Source organism: Vicia villosa, linkage group LG2 (assembly GCF_029867415.1).
Source record: "Vicia villosa cultivar HV-30 ecotype Madison, WI linkage group LG2, Vvil1.0, whole genome shotgun sequence".
NCBI classification, from domain to species: Eukaryota; Viridiplantae; Streptophyta; class Magnoliopsida; order Fabales; family Fabaceae; genus Vicia; species Vicia villosa.
This window is the reverse complement of record NC_081181.1, coordinates 27,320,840-27,337,908: the sequence shown is the minus strand read 5'-3', so window position 1 is coordinate 27,337,908 and position 17,069 is coordinate 27,320,840. Positions and strand designations below refer to the sequence as shown.

The following is a 17,069-nucleotide window of genomic DNA, read 5'->3' as shown; positions in this document are numbered from 1 at the left end:
GGAGTAAACTGTAACCAAAGAGATGTGGAAATGGAGGGTAGTGAAGACAATGTCTTGAATGTCAATGTTGAAGACTCAGGAAATGATATAGGAATTGATTGAGAGATAGCAGTTGATGATGAGGAAATACCATGTGAAAACCAAGAGAAAATAAAGGCAAAAGGCAAGGCAAAAGGAAAGGCAAAATACAAGGCAAAAAGAAAGGAAAAAGGCAAGACAAAAGGAAAGGGGAAGGGTAAAGCCAATGTGGGGAGACCAATTAAACAAATGGACGCGGAAGGATCATGTGAAGGGAGGGGTTTAATTGATGAAATGAATGACGATGATGAGATCGTAAAGGTTAATTTTAGAGGATTAAGTGACAGTGAGAAGTATTATAGTGATGAGTTACCTCGTGAGTATGATAGTGAGAATGATGAGATTATAAAAGACGATTTTGTAACTTTCAAGCTTCCTAAAAAAATGGAAGGGATGATTTTAAAGATGTAATAAGAACATGTGTTATAAATTATGGAAGGAACCTGCAATTTAAGAAAAATGACAAAAAAAAGATAAGAGTGAGATGCAAGAAAGGTTGTCCATGGGAGGCATATTGTGCTAATATAAAAAATGAAGAGACTTGGCAATTGAGGAGTATTGTGGACAAGCATACATGTAGTAAGTACTACAAGGTTAGGTTCCTTAATTTCAAATGGTTAGGCAAAAAGATTCAAAGCAGTGTTAGAGAGACTCCAAATTTGAAGTTGAGTGATATTATGGAGAAGACACATGAAAAGTGGAATGTAGGGATCAACAAGACACTTGCATATAGAGCAAAAACACTTGTTGTTGATATTGTGGATGGTTTATTTAGGGAGCAATATAGAAGAATTCATGATTATGGAGTTTTTTCAAGTGTAGACCTATTATACTATGGTGGACAAATACTAGCTACCATAGGGAGAGACCCAAATGATCAAATGCTTCCAATTGCATATGCTGTTGTTGAGGCACAAATAGTGATTGACTGTTATGATCCTGTTATGCCAATGCTTTGATTGTTTAACATTAAAATACTTGCATTCTTTGACATTGAAGCACAAATAGTGATTGACCCTGTAAGCAATCAAAACCAAAACGAAAGCTGGAATATGGAACACAAAAGAAAATGAAAGATGGAACAAGAAAGTCAACAAATATTTGCTACCCTAGATATCTCCCTGCCATTAACTTCATACATGCCGCCCTTAGACTGGGACTTCCACAAAAGTATGCTCACTTCCCCACTGATAGTAGTTATGAGCCATATTTTCTATAAGCTGATAGGCTCCCTGAAAGGGTTTGTCCATTAGTGCGCCGCCTATTGTAGAGTATATGGTCAGTCTCGTATTGTACAAAAGACCATTGTAGAAGGTGTGAATAATCAACCACTGCTCTAGACCGTGATGCGGGCAGAGCCTCATCATATCTTTATACATCTCCCAAGCTTCGAAAAGCGATTCACCATCTTTCTACCTGAAATCGTTTATTTGACTCCTTAGCATAGCAGTTTTACTTGGTGGGAAGTAACATCCTAAGAATTCCTTTTGCAGTTCATTCCATGTAGTGATGGAATATGATGGCAGGGATTGCAGCTAAGTTCTGGCTCTGTCCCTTAGGGAGAATGTGAAGAGACAAAGTCGAATGGATTTTGGATTTATAACATTGCTTTTCAACGTGTCTGTGTTGTGCGCTGCAAAAACACGGACACATGCAAGTTAGGGTCCTCCATAGGGTTACTAGAGAACTGGTTCTGCTGCACGATTTGCAGTAGTGAAGGTTTCAACTTGAAATTGTTTACCTCGATGGCAGGGAGGACAATGCTTGCGTGTGGCTCGTCTTGAGATAGGACGACATAGTTTTTAAGAGGACGATTATCGTTCATATCCATATCCGAGATGTTGAAATGAAAGCATAATTATTCTATTCGGCGTCTGAGATGAAGAAAACACTCGATTTCGTCAATATGTTGTTCTAGCTCGTCCTCGGAAACGAGAGTACTTGGCATACAACTGAAAAATAAAGGGGGGAAAAATAACAAAAAAAACACCTTAGTCTATACGGTGCAGCAACAGAGTTATGATATTGACTAAATTGGTCTCCGACAAAGGCGCCAAAAACTTGATACGTTTCGCAAGTGCACGAAAATATAGTGGTAATACAAAAAATGTTGAACCCATAGAGACTAATAATCAAGCGTACCGTTATCTATTTCTAATGTGTAAATCTAAGGCTATGAATGAAGGTTTTGATTTCAAATGGATTAAAATAAACTTGTTTGATAATTAATGAAAGCGGAGACTGAAATGTAGTTTTCGGGTACCTTTAGGACTCGTATATAATCCAGCACCTAAATTTAATCTAAAAAATATTTTTGGTAGAAATTTAATTTAAAAAACTATCGCGCAACACTGAATTTGGAAATTGTAATTGCTTGCTTTCGCACGTTACAAGTTACAATTTCGAAATTTCTTTTTGAAAACTAATAGTTCCTAATTAATTAATAAAGATTTGTCACTATTTTTACTAATACTTTTTTTAATGAAAACTCAGTGTTTTTTAATTTTATCGAGTCCGTCAGTACGACAGTCCTCACATTCTATACTCTAAAAGTTTAGTCGAACATAGCTATTAGGTAACCGCTACTTTAATTAATGCATTCCATACATACTAAACATACTAAATAATTAAATAAAATATTGAAAACGATATTGAAAAATAATATTGAAAAATATTTAAATAAAATTATGGCAGCAAGATTACAATGCAAACGATCCAAATGTCTCTTGCAAATCTTCAGAAACTAACCCTAATATGTACTTACTTCTCAGTGTGAAAAATAAGTGCTTTTTTTTTTTTACAAATTGATTATTTTCGGCTTAAACTCTAAAAACTTGCACCCCTAAAACTGAATTCTAAACACCTATTTAAAGAATAAAATTTGTACTCGAGTCTCTCAAAACACGTAGGAGTTAATGGAGAAAAACATGGAAAGTGGAAGACTTGGTTGTAAAGAGTGAGGCTTAAAATCCGAAAAACAACGTCATGACAAGCTTTAGGGTCGGCCTAGGTGCAGTATGACGGACGTTAACCCGTGTTTTGCTGTTTATCTCACTTTCCTTCTGGCTTACGGGCGTCAGCCTTGCCTTCTGAGGGTTGACGAGCGTCATCCTGCATTTTCGCCCTTTTTTCTTTTCCTTTGAGGCTGACGGGCGCTTGGCCTAGAGGCTGATGGATGTCAGCATGTTATGGGCCCGTCAAGACAAAATCAGGATTCCCTTTTATACCGTTTTCGCCATTTTTTCCATTTTTGCTCGCACAAGTCTCCGATTAACATGTACATGAAAACCACTTATAATACCACCGTAATACAATAAAAACACAAAATCGGCACTAAAATGCATGCAAATTGAGTCAAAATATACTATGTTTTTGTGTTATCACCATTTTGCAATATTGAAACCATAGGAAGAGTAAATAGGACTGGAGCATCTTTATTCGATGGAAGAAGTGGAGCTTCCCTTATCGGATCTGGAGCGTTAGTTACATCACTTGGTGCATTAGTGGCGTTGCGTGCAACGACGAACGAGTGACTTTTGATGGCACCATGACAATACAAACTATATCGATGACCTATGCGGGAAAAAGATCTATGCTTTGAAAAAGAGAAGATCGATGATCCAAGAGAAAAGAGATCAATGATCTAGTGGAGAGATGGTAGTTCCTCGTTGTAATTTATGGGAATCATAATTTGATTCCTACACAATATACCACTATTCTGTACTAAAACTTGAAGTTTGTGGAGGTCGAATGGACTTGAGTTCTGATGCAGTTGAGTGAACTTTGGGTATAACGAAGTGGAAGAGGGGGAAAGTAGTTTGAGTGTGTGAATCAGAGAATAAGTGAGAAAATAGTTTGAGTGTGTGAATCAGAGAATACCTGAAATTACACACGTGTGTTTTATATAAGACGAATGGTTAAAACTATCTCCATGAGATTGGTGCCACATGTAGGTGACCGTCTGATGAAATTCAACAGTGAAAAGTACGCTGGATGCCGAAATCACATTTCCTCAACTAGGGTCAAGTCTCACCCATTCCACGCGTCTTTTCGTGTGATACTTGCTATTGAACCTCTTATCGCGAACTCGCGGGCCTTGCCATCAGTCTAAAAAACAAACACAATTTGTTATCTTTCAACTATTAACTAAATGTATGTTTGGTGTTACAGTGATTCACACTAATTCTAAAAATCTTACACCTATATCAAACATGCACCAGCTTGAATACAATACAAATACAAACAAGATTACAGAACTCTGAGAAGTAGAGTTAATGTAATGTAGTCTAAATTGGAGTCAAACATAAATGTATGACCAGAAAGTTTTTGGGGAGACGAAATGTAATGTAAGAGCAATAAATATTAGGTGCAATAGAAATGCAATTAAGGTGTGACCTATGAATGATGAGGGTGGGTAGTAAAGTCAGAGATACCACTGTTGGGTTTGTCCATGTTTCCATTCTCGTACAAGAGAGCAAGAAATTGGCAAAACCTATCTTTGTCTTTCCCTCAGTCAAGTCTCTCTTATACCAATTTCACAAAACATGCACGAGCCCCATGAGCTACAGTTCCTTCTCGTACTTTGTTTGGCCCATGTCATTCAGTCACTGTGTTATAGAATCCAAAGCCTTTTAATTATCTTTGTTATATTGTAAATAACATATGTAATGTGTAAACACTACAGGATTGGAGAGGATGTTCCTTGTTGAATGTGTGTCTGGGAAAATGTTATTTCCTCTGCAGGTTATGTAAGGACAAGGTGACTAAAACCAGTTATGCTGTCACCCGGTTTAGCATGTTTAAGTGGCCCTGGATACCATGTGAATACAGGACTCTTTTGTTTCACACTTCAATGTTTTAGACCCAATTTGACTTGACCGGCTATATATTTTTTAAGACTTCAATGGTGGTCTACTCCAAATTATTAAACTACATCATCTTAAGACAACACACTTAATAAATTCATATTAAGTTCCACAATTTAACCTTACATATTAGTATTTAATTTTATTCTAATTTAAAATATTTTAACTAATATTACTTTAAATATTATAAAATAAATAAAATTTAATTTAAAAAGATACAAATTGCAATGTTAAAATGATAAAATAAGAATAAGGCAAAAGAGATTAATTTGTAAAAAACTTATGTGCAATATATTTAAATAATCATATTTATAATTAAAAAAATAAAAAAAAACACCTTTATAGGCCACCCAAGCTAATAAGAATCTGCCCCAAGATAACAAGGGTCGAATCAGACAAAATAGATCATTTTAGCCCATTCGACTCAAAACTGACCTCTAATTAGGTTTTAGAAAAACTTTTCACCCCTAACACGACTTATGCTTAAAAGACTATATAAATGTCTGACATTTTGAGAGACTATGTAAATATCTGACCGCTTGGTAGGTCTCAAAAAAGTATTTCGCTCCTAAGACAACTAATGCGCTTGGGAAAATTTGTGTACGTGTCTGATGTATTATGGGTGGGGATTCAAGAGTGGGCCGTGCTATATTAAGATAACTAGTGGATCGGGAAAATCCTTCTTGTCCAAAACAAATATGGAGGAAACGTTCGAATATGAAGACATGTAATACGTGAATACACATTTATGGCTGATTGGTACCATTGTGGCCCATGATCTGACAATAAAATAAGATTCCAATTACCATTAAGAGGCCACGTTAATATGGGATAATTATCTTAATGATCCTTATTTGACTTTAGTTGTTGATTGAGTTGGAATTACTATAATATAAGATGACCATCAAAGAAAAGAAGATAGACAATTCATTGATATTCGATTGAGTTTCACTTGTACTACACTAACAAAGTAACAATAACGCGTGAGTATATTGGGAGTACATCCAAACAAAAGCAACTATTCAAAAGATAAGAAAAACAACCAAAAAAACAACACAACTGTAAGTTTAAGAGTGCACCTAAGAGAGGGGTGAATTAGGACTTTGAAAATTTATCCAATTTTAGAATACTTGTTCTTATTTTTTTGGTTTTGGTGCATGAGTTAGGAAATGCGTTTCTTTCTTTTCTGGTTCAGATTTGTGATGAAAGCGATAAATGCGGAAAAGTAAAGAACACAATGATGTATACTGGTTTCCCTTACAATCCGAGAGTACTCCAGTGCCCTTTCAACATGAAAGAGATTTTACTATTGTTAGATCTTTGTACAAGCCTATACCAAGACTCCTCCTACAATCTTCTAACAACAAAACCACCAAGAACAATCCTCTTGGATTTCCACTAAGTACATTAAGAGAACAATCCTCCCTTAATGACTTTCTAGCTTCCAACAATCCTGGACAGCAAGAACAACCAACCAAGTAGAACAAGAAAACAATCCTTTCCTTTCTACTAATTGTTTTCAACAATCCTGGACTACAATAATTTACAAACCAAATCTGAAAAATATTTGAGTAATAAAGTTGATGAGTATTTATCAATCAGTTAAATTGATCTTCTCCTTCAAGCATACAATTTTCTCAATGGTATACAAGTGTTCAATGAATGATATGAAACTTATGATAATTTTCAATAAAAATTAAGTGTAGAAAGTTTCACTAAAAATTGATATGAAAACACTTGTAATTTTGAAACATGAAATGAATTTAATTTGTTTTAATTGTAGATGAAAGAGGTGTTTTATAATTTGAAATTTAATGTATTTATAAGAGCATAACACCTTTATGAACCATGGTGAAGTCATAAAAAAAATATCATGAAAAAAAGTCAATTTAAAATGAAAAGGTTTCATGAAGAGGTGTTAAAAAGTTGTTTTTTTTTTTAAAATTCGTACAGGACTTTTTAAGTCAGTTCAAACGGATACCTGACTTAACAAGTTCGCAGCAATTTTAAATTTCAAATAATTATTTAAATTTCAAACAACATCAGATTTTGTTAAGTCAGTTAAACATACCCAACTTAACAAGTGCTGACAGCATTTTAAAAAAAAAGAAAAAGAATTTTTTATGCATTTGAATCAAACATTTGTATGCATGATAATTTAAGAATTTTAAAGATAAAAATGTATAAAATATTTAAAGAATTGTCTAAATATTTGAACCAACCTTATGCAATATTTATTGCTTTATCCAAGTAAATATATTGTATTTGAAAGTGATTTAACATGGTTCAAACATGAAAAATAATATATTTGAAAGTGATTTAAAATGATTTAAACATGAGAAATAAATTTTACAATACATGATAAAAAAATAAGCATTTTATGTATTTAAGTCAAATATTTTTATGCATGATAATTTGAGAACTTTAACATAAATGACTTATGCATGCAAGTGAATTATGGAAAATATTGAGCACTAATTTATCAATATGAATTGCATGCTTATACCTCAATAAATCAAGATCAATGCTAGTCTTCAAAATATAATTCTTGCATTCTTTGATGCTAGCTTTTACACATGATGAATCTTGAGTACTTAATTTGATTAAATGCACTTGAGGCTTTTTCCATACTTTTGCCATGATCAGTTGATTATTACTTTGTCTTAATCAAAACAAAATAGATGGAGAGTCTTGACTTCACAACAACAACAAACAAAGAACATGAATGTAACACCTCATTTCTCTACTCAACGAATATTAATAAAATCAGAGAACAACATACAATAAGATGCTACATTTTTCAACTTTAAAAACAATTAACATATGATTCAATCGCATGTAATATAGATACATAACACTTTAAAAGTTGGATGAACAAATAACAACAAGTACTTCATGTAATCAACTTAAGATTCAACAACTGAAGTAAATTCAACAATAAAACAACACGCGTTCATCCCCTCGAGTGTTACGTATAAGAGCGACCAACACCAGACTCAAACTATTGAAGGTAAACAACATTCACTTTGGATTACCTATGCGTTACCAACATTGGAGTAACACTCAAACAAAAGGGGTGAGATATCAAACCATATATAATAGAGTGTATGATAAATAACTATCCACAAAATTAAATTAATCATGTTTTTTTAACAAAAATAACTTGTGTATAGGAGATGTAAATTTCAATATCATTAGTGAAAAGGATATATGGATAAAGTATATCTCTCCTATTAATTTGATAATTATAGTTTAACAGATGGTAGTGAAAAATTCAGTGTAACATCAAATCAGCTACATGCAAAAGTACAAGTGATAAGTGATATCTCCAAAATTCACGGCTTTAAACTTATAGTACCGGTTATTCAAATTCATGTGTTTAGCACTGTTTATTGTTAAATCATGCTATGTAGTTTCTTCTTGTTATTAAGCAACTAGAAAGTATAGGAGAGTGGAAACTGCATATAAGTCATTGATAAAATAACCTAGAGCCCTAAAAGCAACTAGGCATGAATAATAGAGAGATCAACTTCTATAAATAGAAGTTCTACCTGACCTTTTTACTGTCCCTTTTTGTCATGGACTCTCTCAATGGTTCAAAGAAAGATGCTGCTTGTTGATGGGATAGGAGTGACAGTCAATCAAAGACTTCATGTTTTGGCCTGTCCAATCAAACCATGGTCCACATTACTCTCTTTGTTCAAAATGAAAAGTGCTTGAGTACTCACTGTTCATGTTGTGGGATTGCATTTATGAATTGAGTATGCAAGACAAAGAATCATCCCATATTTCTCTGACTTTTTGTTCAACATTGAGAATTTCTCCATTTCTATCTATCCCGTGACGCTACTTATGCTAAGATTCTCAGTGTTTTCAAGGATTACACTACTATTTTCCAAACTAGGCTCTATGTACTTTGCATTATGCATGTGAAGGAAAAGTTATATATACTACCTTACGTGGGTATCTAAAATAAGACTTCATTTAGAAATTTCTGTTTAATTTCTAAATTTCAAAATTAACTAAAACTTTTTTTTATTCATCAATAGCCAATAAATAAAACGTTTTAAGCATTATTATTTAAAATGATACTTGTTATTTTATAGCGGATGTAGCGGCTTGGACCGATAAACATGTAGACTCTCATTAAGTAGTCATGCAACGAAGTTAGGTACTGCGTTAATTTCAATCGTTGAAGTCAATCTGGCGGTCTTCCACATCTGATGTCGCATATTCACCGGGGACAGTTCTAACTGTCGTCCATATAAAAGTGTACTTCACGCCACACCAAGTTAGGATTCATTCTGTTCTGTCAAGTTATACCTCTCTGACCTTAATGACTTGAAGCATTGTAGTGCTAATTTTGCAGTTCTACCCCCTCTTTATCTACCAGAGACACTCAATGCCACACTAGAGAGCTTCCCCGACGGACTTCATAAACAGATCGCTATCCTTTTGTTCCATATTGGATTGGTGACGCCATATGTGGGAAAAATTTATTGATTCTCATGAAATTCCACGTGGAATCCCTCTTATCTATTTTCTTTCGCCACTACAATTGTTTATGATAACTGACTTGATCACCACAAATTTTCATAATCCTTAGCAATGGTAGCTTTCAAGGAAATTCAATTGATCGCTCATTGTAATGCTGCCCCTGCAACCGATGTCGTCATGTTGGTCCTCATCTCCACTTTTGAAGATTCATCTATTCCGCCTGGGACAGAAAGTCTGATCCTTGTGACTTTTCCAACCGCCACTTTTCACCATATCCCAACCTACTTGTCAGGTGAGCAGTGAACTTTCGAGGTTTAAGTGTTGTTTCAACTTTTGCAACAACTATTTAAAGGTCAAACATCAAAACAACCTTCGTCGCAAGTGGAATTTCTTGGACCAGAAATGTCTCTAAACGTTCAACATCTCTAGGGCACACTTAAGAAACAAGGCTCAAACAAAATCATAATGAGAACATATCACACTTGGCGACACCGCGTTGTAATAAAAAAGGACACCCAAATCGCATGCACATTGTTGTCCTTGAGCCGGTAACTCCTCTCCTCATGACTTGGACGGAGGAGATTATAGCCACACTTCTCCCGAGGATCGCCTCCCTAGACAGTCCCTATCACACAATTCTTAAAGGAAAAATGAGCAACAAACCATCCACAAAGCTCATCCTTGTCGTCGAAAAACTTCTTCGCCAAACACATTGTTGATAGTAGGATTACTAAGTCCCTTGAAAAACCAACAAAGTTGTACAATGAAGATGGATTTCGGGTTTCAGACAAACGCATATAGTATGTAGACATTAAGCTCGACTAGCATCATGTCTTAAGTGTCATAAAATGCAAACTATTTGTACTAGCTCTCAAAGAAGTCGTCATGACATGGTTCAAGACATTATGGGATAGTTCCATCAATTCTTGGAGAAAGTTGTGTGATGAATATATAGGAAAATTCACTACATTGAAAAAAAATCCCTAAAATAATAGCCATCCCAACCGAATCCACCAAAGGAAAAAAGGAAACCCTTTTGGGAATATTTGTTCTAAGAAAAGTTAGGGTTGAAAGGCTTGAGGAGCATGAGACACCTCCTTACTCGAGCCCAACCTTATATTAACTATGAAGAAAAAATGTAAAGGAACACATAAAGAGAAACAAATGAGTAGAGAACCCGACATGAAAACGACTTCTACTAGAAAACTGGGACAAAGATACACACAGAGGGGCATGTCCTAGATTCTTGTTATACAGACCACTTAACACCTCAAGATGAAAGATACTACGAGAATGTGACAACATGGAATTCAAAGAGTGGTCACGACAACCGTAGCCAATTTTGTTGCCTCGAAGATTCTCATTAATAAAGGGAGATCATGTGACATCACATATGTTGAGCTCTTTAAGAAGTTGGTATTGATGAGAGATATGTTATATCCCTTTAAATGGGACAGTAACTTTCCCTTGAGGTTTTATAGAGCTCATGGTCACATTCAAAGAAGGGAGGGACACCCAAATAATAGATTTACAGTTCCTGGTGGTCCCCTATAAAAGTTTCTACAATTGCATCTTAGGAAGGCCCTTTTCAGCAACTATAGATATAGTGGCCTCCCTCTTCCATCTGAAAATTAAGCACCCTAACATACACAATGAACTGATGACTATATATGATGACCTAGAAGGAGCCTGACGTAAACATTAAGCCTTACAACATAACCGAGGTGCAATTTGGTCTAGCAAAAGGGGGAGGAGCCCGTAGACATCAATGTTATTCACTTCAACAAACATCCATGGTTATCACAAAGAGTCCTGAGAACAAGTATGAAGTAATATGTAATACCATATTCCCGACTCTACATATAATTCAATTAAATCAAATATATATTCACCAAAGGGTATCACACATTCTCAAATAAAACACATGTTATTGAATTAAACATTTTGCAACATCATCACATAGTCTCATAAATCAAAATAGCTCAAAATAAACAATAATTTATGACAAACAACTCAATAAGCATCTAGATAAAAGAAATAACGTCCCATCCCATGTGCTACATTACCAGAGCAACTCAAAGGATACTAAAACAAAACTGAACACAAAGAAGAAGGTAGTGACCACCATTCCTCAACTCGAAAGCATTACACGCAACATGAATCTGCAACATAGGCGAAAAGCCACACACAAAATAAAAAAGGGGGTGAGAATAATCCTTACAAATGTTATCAGTGCAAATAAACAAGAAGATAGTTAAAATAAAAACACATAGTTTTATTCTCTAAATTATTCTCACAAAGCAACAATACTCATAATCGCAATGCAATGGGAATGCTATAAAACACATTCGCCAATATGCATGTGTGTAGCGGTGAAATTGGTGAGACTAAAGCCATGGGAAAGACTTAGCTCATTTGTTTAAAACAAAGTCGCCACCGCGCTTTATTGTTTCCAAAAGGAATGGGAGAAAGAGCGAATAAAACCCACAAAAGTTTTTAAAATCAAAACTAATAAAGTTAACAGAGATTTGGGTAAGGGGGTTTGTTATACAAGGGGAAGGTTTTAAGAACCCCTCATATCCATGGTACTCCATGGGAACCTCTTTGAAAATGTTATTGTTTTTGTGTACATATATTTGAAAAGCATATGTGAACTTGTTTAAAAAGAGTGTGGGGATTGTAACACCCCAATTCTACCCATGAAATTTAAATAAAATCAGAGTATAAAAATTCACAAAATAAGCAATTGAGGTATCACATATTCATTCTCAAAGACAAATCACCTCGTCGCATAAAGCGGATACATAGCATTCACCAAATACGGAAGAACCGACAACATCGAATGATAGACTTTAACATGAATCAACTTCCATAGAAGTGCAACGGAAACTCAACAATTAGTTCAAGGATTCATAGCATCTTAATTCAACAATTAACACAATTAAGGTGACAATCTCAAATAAACAACTCAAGTATTTGCCAAAACATGATAAGTCAATAGCAAGTAAAATAACGCATTCGTCCCCCCGAGTGCTACGTATCAGAGCGACTATGACTCAAGACCAACTCGGCTAACCTCCTCTCAATGCGAATCACCTGCACGTTACCAATATAAAGGCAACGGCGAAACAAAGAAAGGGTGAGATATCAATTCATATAATTGAGCGCATGATAAATTATATATCAGAAATTAGACATATTCGGTTAATCGCATTCACAAGTATTGATATCCTCATATTACTCACCAAGTCATTAATTCACAATTCAAATACTTCCATCATATAACAAGTCACGAAAATACAATCACAATATAGTCACAAAACGTCACAATGTATAAATCACATAAGACACATGGGACATGACTCATGTATATGCATGTGGTACCAATCGGAGCTTCAGCCCCCGTCACCAATTGCCCAATTCAGAGGCACAAGGCATAAGCCTTCGTCACTAATTTGCCAATCCAGGCCGTCATAATAAATATGCAAATGTATGAGACTCGATGAACCAAACATCACACAACATCATCATCATCATTTACTTCACAAAATATTCGTCACAAGGCACACACCCATATCACAATTATCACCGATTATTAAAGGTAATACACTTCACACATAGTACAACAACTTCGTACAACAATGGAACAATTCCGACAACTCATCAAATCAACGGACGATATCATTAGCAAAAGATTCACAAAGATATTCACAACAATCACATTCACGGTCACGTTCACAAGATACCGTAATTTACCGCTAAACCGAATAGTTAATCTAAGTTCAATTTATTCTAATTAGATAGGCTTACTAAAAATTAATTCAACTATTAATTTAATCGACCGATTAATATCACAATTTCGACAAAATAACACCACCACGTTAATATACTAATTAAACTTAGCTACCACGTCAATTTTCATTAAATTCCGGACAACTAATTATATCGCTTAATTCGGCTATTTCGATCGAACGGGACTGTTTATTAGTTCTATAATTACTACTGTTATTATTTTCCAAATACCAACTTACTCTTGCTACTGTGGAACAGGGGATAACAAGGTATTTTAGTGCTATTAGTGTAGATCCTAAATCAATATTCTATACCATCTTTAAGTATCAATAAAATATAGTATATGTTCTAATTGTCTACTACATAGGTTTCTCATGCTCACATATTCCAACTAATTTATCACAGTTTAGTTTAATAGTTAGTAAAGGTAGTCACTTAGTAAGATACATTATGCAACACATACTAAAATTTCATGAAATGAATAAAAGTAGCTGAATGGTATAACATGGAATTAAGTAACAAAGTAGAAGCAACATGATGAGCTGTCCCTCTAAGACAAGGGCCTCTCATTAAATAACACAACAGCAGCAACTTTAACGCACCAGGCAGCAACAGCGACGGAAGGAAAACGTAAACACAGTATAATTCTATCTAACCAATTCCACTTCTAATCCTATGTAAAATTATTGAACAGCATTGGCATGTCTCATTACTTCTCATTTCACAAAACAATATCAAACAACAATGATGAACAAAATCAATACGGCAAAGCAAAACCTAAATCCCTAATCTCCAACATATAATTGTTCATAAGCCCTATTATAGGAAGAGAACCCCACCCTTACCTCTTGTTTGGATTGAAGAAAACTCTACAATCTTGGCACTTGAATTGGGACCTCTCTAAGTTTGCTTCTCCTCTTCAAGACCTAGCCCCCTTTCTCTCCAAATGGTTCTATATTTTTTTCTGGTTTTCTCTACTCTTCTTTAAACCTCTTTCTACACTAAAAACCTATTTTTCCATTTAATAACATATTTGGGCTTAATATACTAACACCACATTTCTATTCCTCACTTAAATAAAATAGGCCCATTATTCTCCTCAATATAAAATAAATAAATCAAATTGCTACTTCTAATAATATTCCACTATTATTCTATTAAAACAAAATATTCAATTATTTAATATATCGGTTAATACTCAATAACTAATATTTACGGTCTAATCTCAATTACTCAGAAAATTCCCAAAACGCTACATATTGAAGGATAGAAAAAACACTTAGAAAGGGGGGGATTGAATAAGTGTGACTTAAAATCTTGAGCGATAAAAATAAAATGCACAATTATTTTTATCCTGGTTCGCTGTTAACGAAGCTACTCCAGTCCACCCCCGCAGAGATGATTTACCTCAACTGAGGATTTAATCCACTAATCGCACGGATTACAATGGTTTTCCACTTAGCCGCAACTAAGTCTTCCAGAGTCTTCTGATCACAACCTGATCACTCCAGGAACAACTGCTTAGTTCACTCCTAAGACTTTTCTAGAGTCTACTGATCAACACGATCACTCTAGGCTTAGTTCACTCCTAAGACTTTCTGCTCAGCCAACTGCCAAGACTTCCTGCTCAGCCAACTGCCAAGACTTCCTGCTCAGCTAACTGCTAAGACTTCCTGCTCAGCTAACTGCTAAGACTTCCTAGAGTATACTGATCAACTGATCACTCTAGTTCCTTACAACTTAATGTAATCTATTCAAGAGTTTACAGATGCTTCTTAAAAGCGATAATCACAACTGTGATATTTCTCTTACAATTTAAGCTTAATCTCACTAAGATATTACAACAGCAATGTAGTGAGCTTTGATGAAGATGAAGATTCTGAGTTTAGATTTGAACAGCGTATCAGCAAGTTTGATATGAGTTGTTTTGGTGCAGAATCGTTAACCTTGCTTCTTATCAGAACTTCATATTTATAGGCGTTGAGAAGATGACCGTTGAATGCATTTAATGCTTTGCGTGTTCCGTACAGCTTTGCATTTAATGTTATACGCTTTTGTCAACTACCTCGAGCCTTGTTCACGCTGTGTCTACTGACGTAGCCTTTAGTAGCTTTAACGTTCCTTTTGTCAGTCAGCGTAGTCTGCCACGTGTACTTCCTTCTGATCTGATGTTTGTGAATACGACGTTTGAATATCATCAGAGTCAAACAGCTTGGTGCACAGCATCTTCTGATCTTCTGACCTTGAAGTGCTTCTGAGCGTGATACCATCTTCTGATCTTCAGTGCTTCTGATCTCATGTTCTTCTGATGCTTCCATAGACCCATGTTCTGATTCTGCTTCGACCATCTTCTGATGTCTTGCCAGACCATGTTCTGATGTTGCATGCTGAACCATTTGAGACACATCTTCTGAGCGCTGAATTATGCGTACTCTTTATATATATTTCCTGAAAGGGAAATTGCATTGGATTAGAGTACCATATTATCTTAAGCAAAATTCATATTATTGTTATCATCAAAACTAAGATAATTGATAAGAACAAATCTTGTTCTAACACATATTAGCTTATTAATATTTCTAATACTAAAAATATTAAAATTTTCGATTAAATGTCGATCCGCTATCCCGAACTAATACCGACTAAATCGCTTCAAAACGCAAAAATTCAATAAACATCACAAACGTCTAAATTAAGCGAATAAATAAATTTTCGGGCGTTACAGGGATGGGAAAGGAAGTTTTTGAAAGTGAGCTCGATAAGACATCACATCTTAGGCCTACATACCCATTTTAAGAAAAGGGAAGTCAGAGCTTTTGTTGTTCCTCTTAAAAGGAAAATAAAAGGGGGCCAAAGTGGCCAAAATCTTTTTGGGTTTTGAGCTTTATCACTACTCAACGGGTTTTTAAAATGTTAAGCTTTAACAATACTTAACAAGTTTTTAATATAAGGGACCAAGCTTTAACAATACAAGGTCAATGATCCAAGAGTAGTTTCGTCGGGAATAATTCTTCTCTTAGTACCAAGGTTTTAAAACAAAGGGGTGGTTGAGCTTTAACAATACAAAACCAAATAAAAAGGGACAAAGCCTTAACAATACAAGGTCAATGGACTAAGAGTAGTTTCACCGGGAATAATTATCCTCTTAGTGCCAAGGTTTCAAAACAAAAGGTTGGTTGAGCTTTAACAATACAAAACCAAGGGTGGATTTGAAAAGGTTGAGCTTTAACAATACAAAATCATTTTTTAACAAGTGAAAAGCTTTAAAAATACTTTAACCCAAAATAAAATAGATTTGGAAAAGAGTTTGAGTACCTTGACAATTTTAGTCAATACCATTCCTATTCCTTTGGATTTTCAACAAAAAACTTAAGCAATCAATCAATGGATACCTCATGTGTGTGTGTGTGTGATAACATGTGTCACAAAAGACTGTCATACCCCAATTTTTGACCCTAAAATCATACATCAATTGCATATTAATCATTAATCAAGAGCACCAATGTGAGGCTCTATCTTTGATATTGTGATTATCTCTAAGGGGAATCATCAAGCACTTTTAGCTTTTTTATTTGTTCATACTAACCAAAATCAAAAAAATATGTGTTTTGTCTCTTTTGTTTATATTTTACAGGTAAAAGATCGGGCAAAAATCAAAACAGTGCAAGAAAACATTTTTTGGAAATTTGAAGGTGGAAATCGATTTACCCCTATGGGAAATCGATTTCTTGTGCGCAAAATTCAAAAAAATATAAGGAGGGAAGCTTGACATCATTTTGGCACCTTTTTATTTGATCACTTTGCCATTTTTCCACCTCACCAAAATTAATCCCTTCA

At 34.8% G+C, this 17,069-nt stretch overlaps 1 non-coding gene across 1 annotated transcript; it reads left to right on the top strand.

Annotated features, from left to right (window-relative positions):
• Positions 1–1,416: 1,416 nt before the first annotated feature.
• Positions 1,417–1,523, top strand: LOC131654415 (small nucleolar RNA R71). Its single transcript, XR_009299455.1, has one exon. It is a non-coding gene; the product is annotated as a small nucleolar RNA R71 (small nucleolar RNA).
• The last annotated feature ends 15,546 nt before the right edge of the window (positions 1,524–17,069 follow it).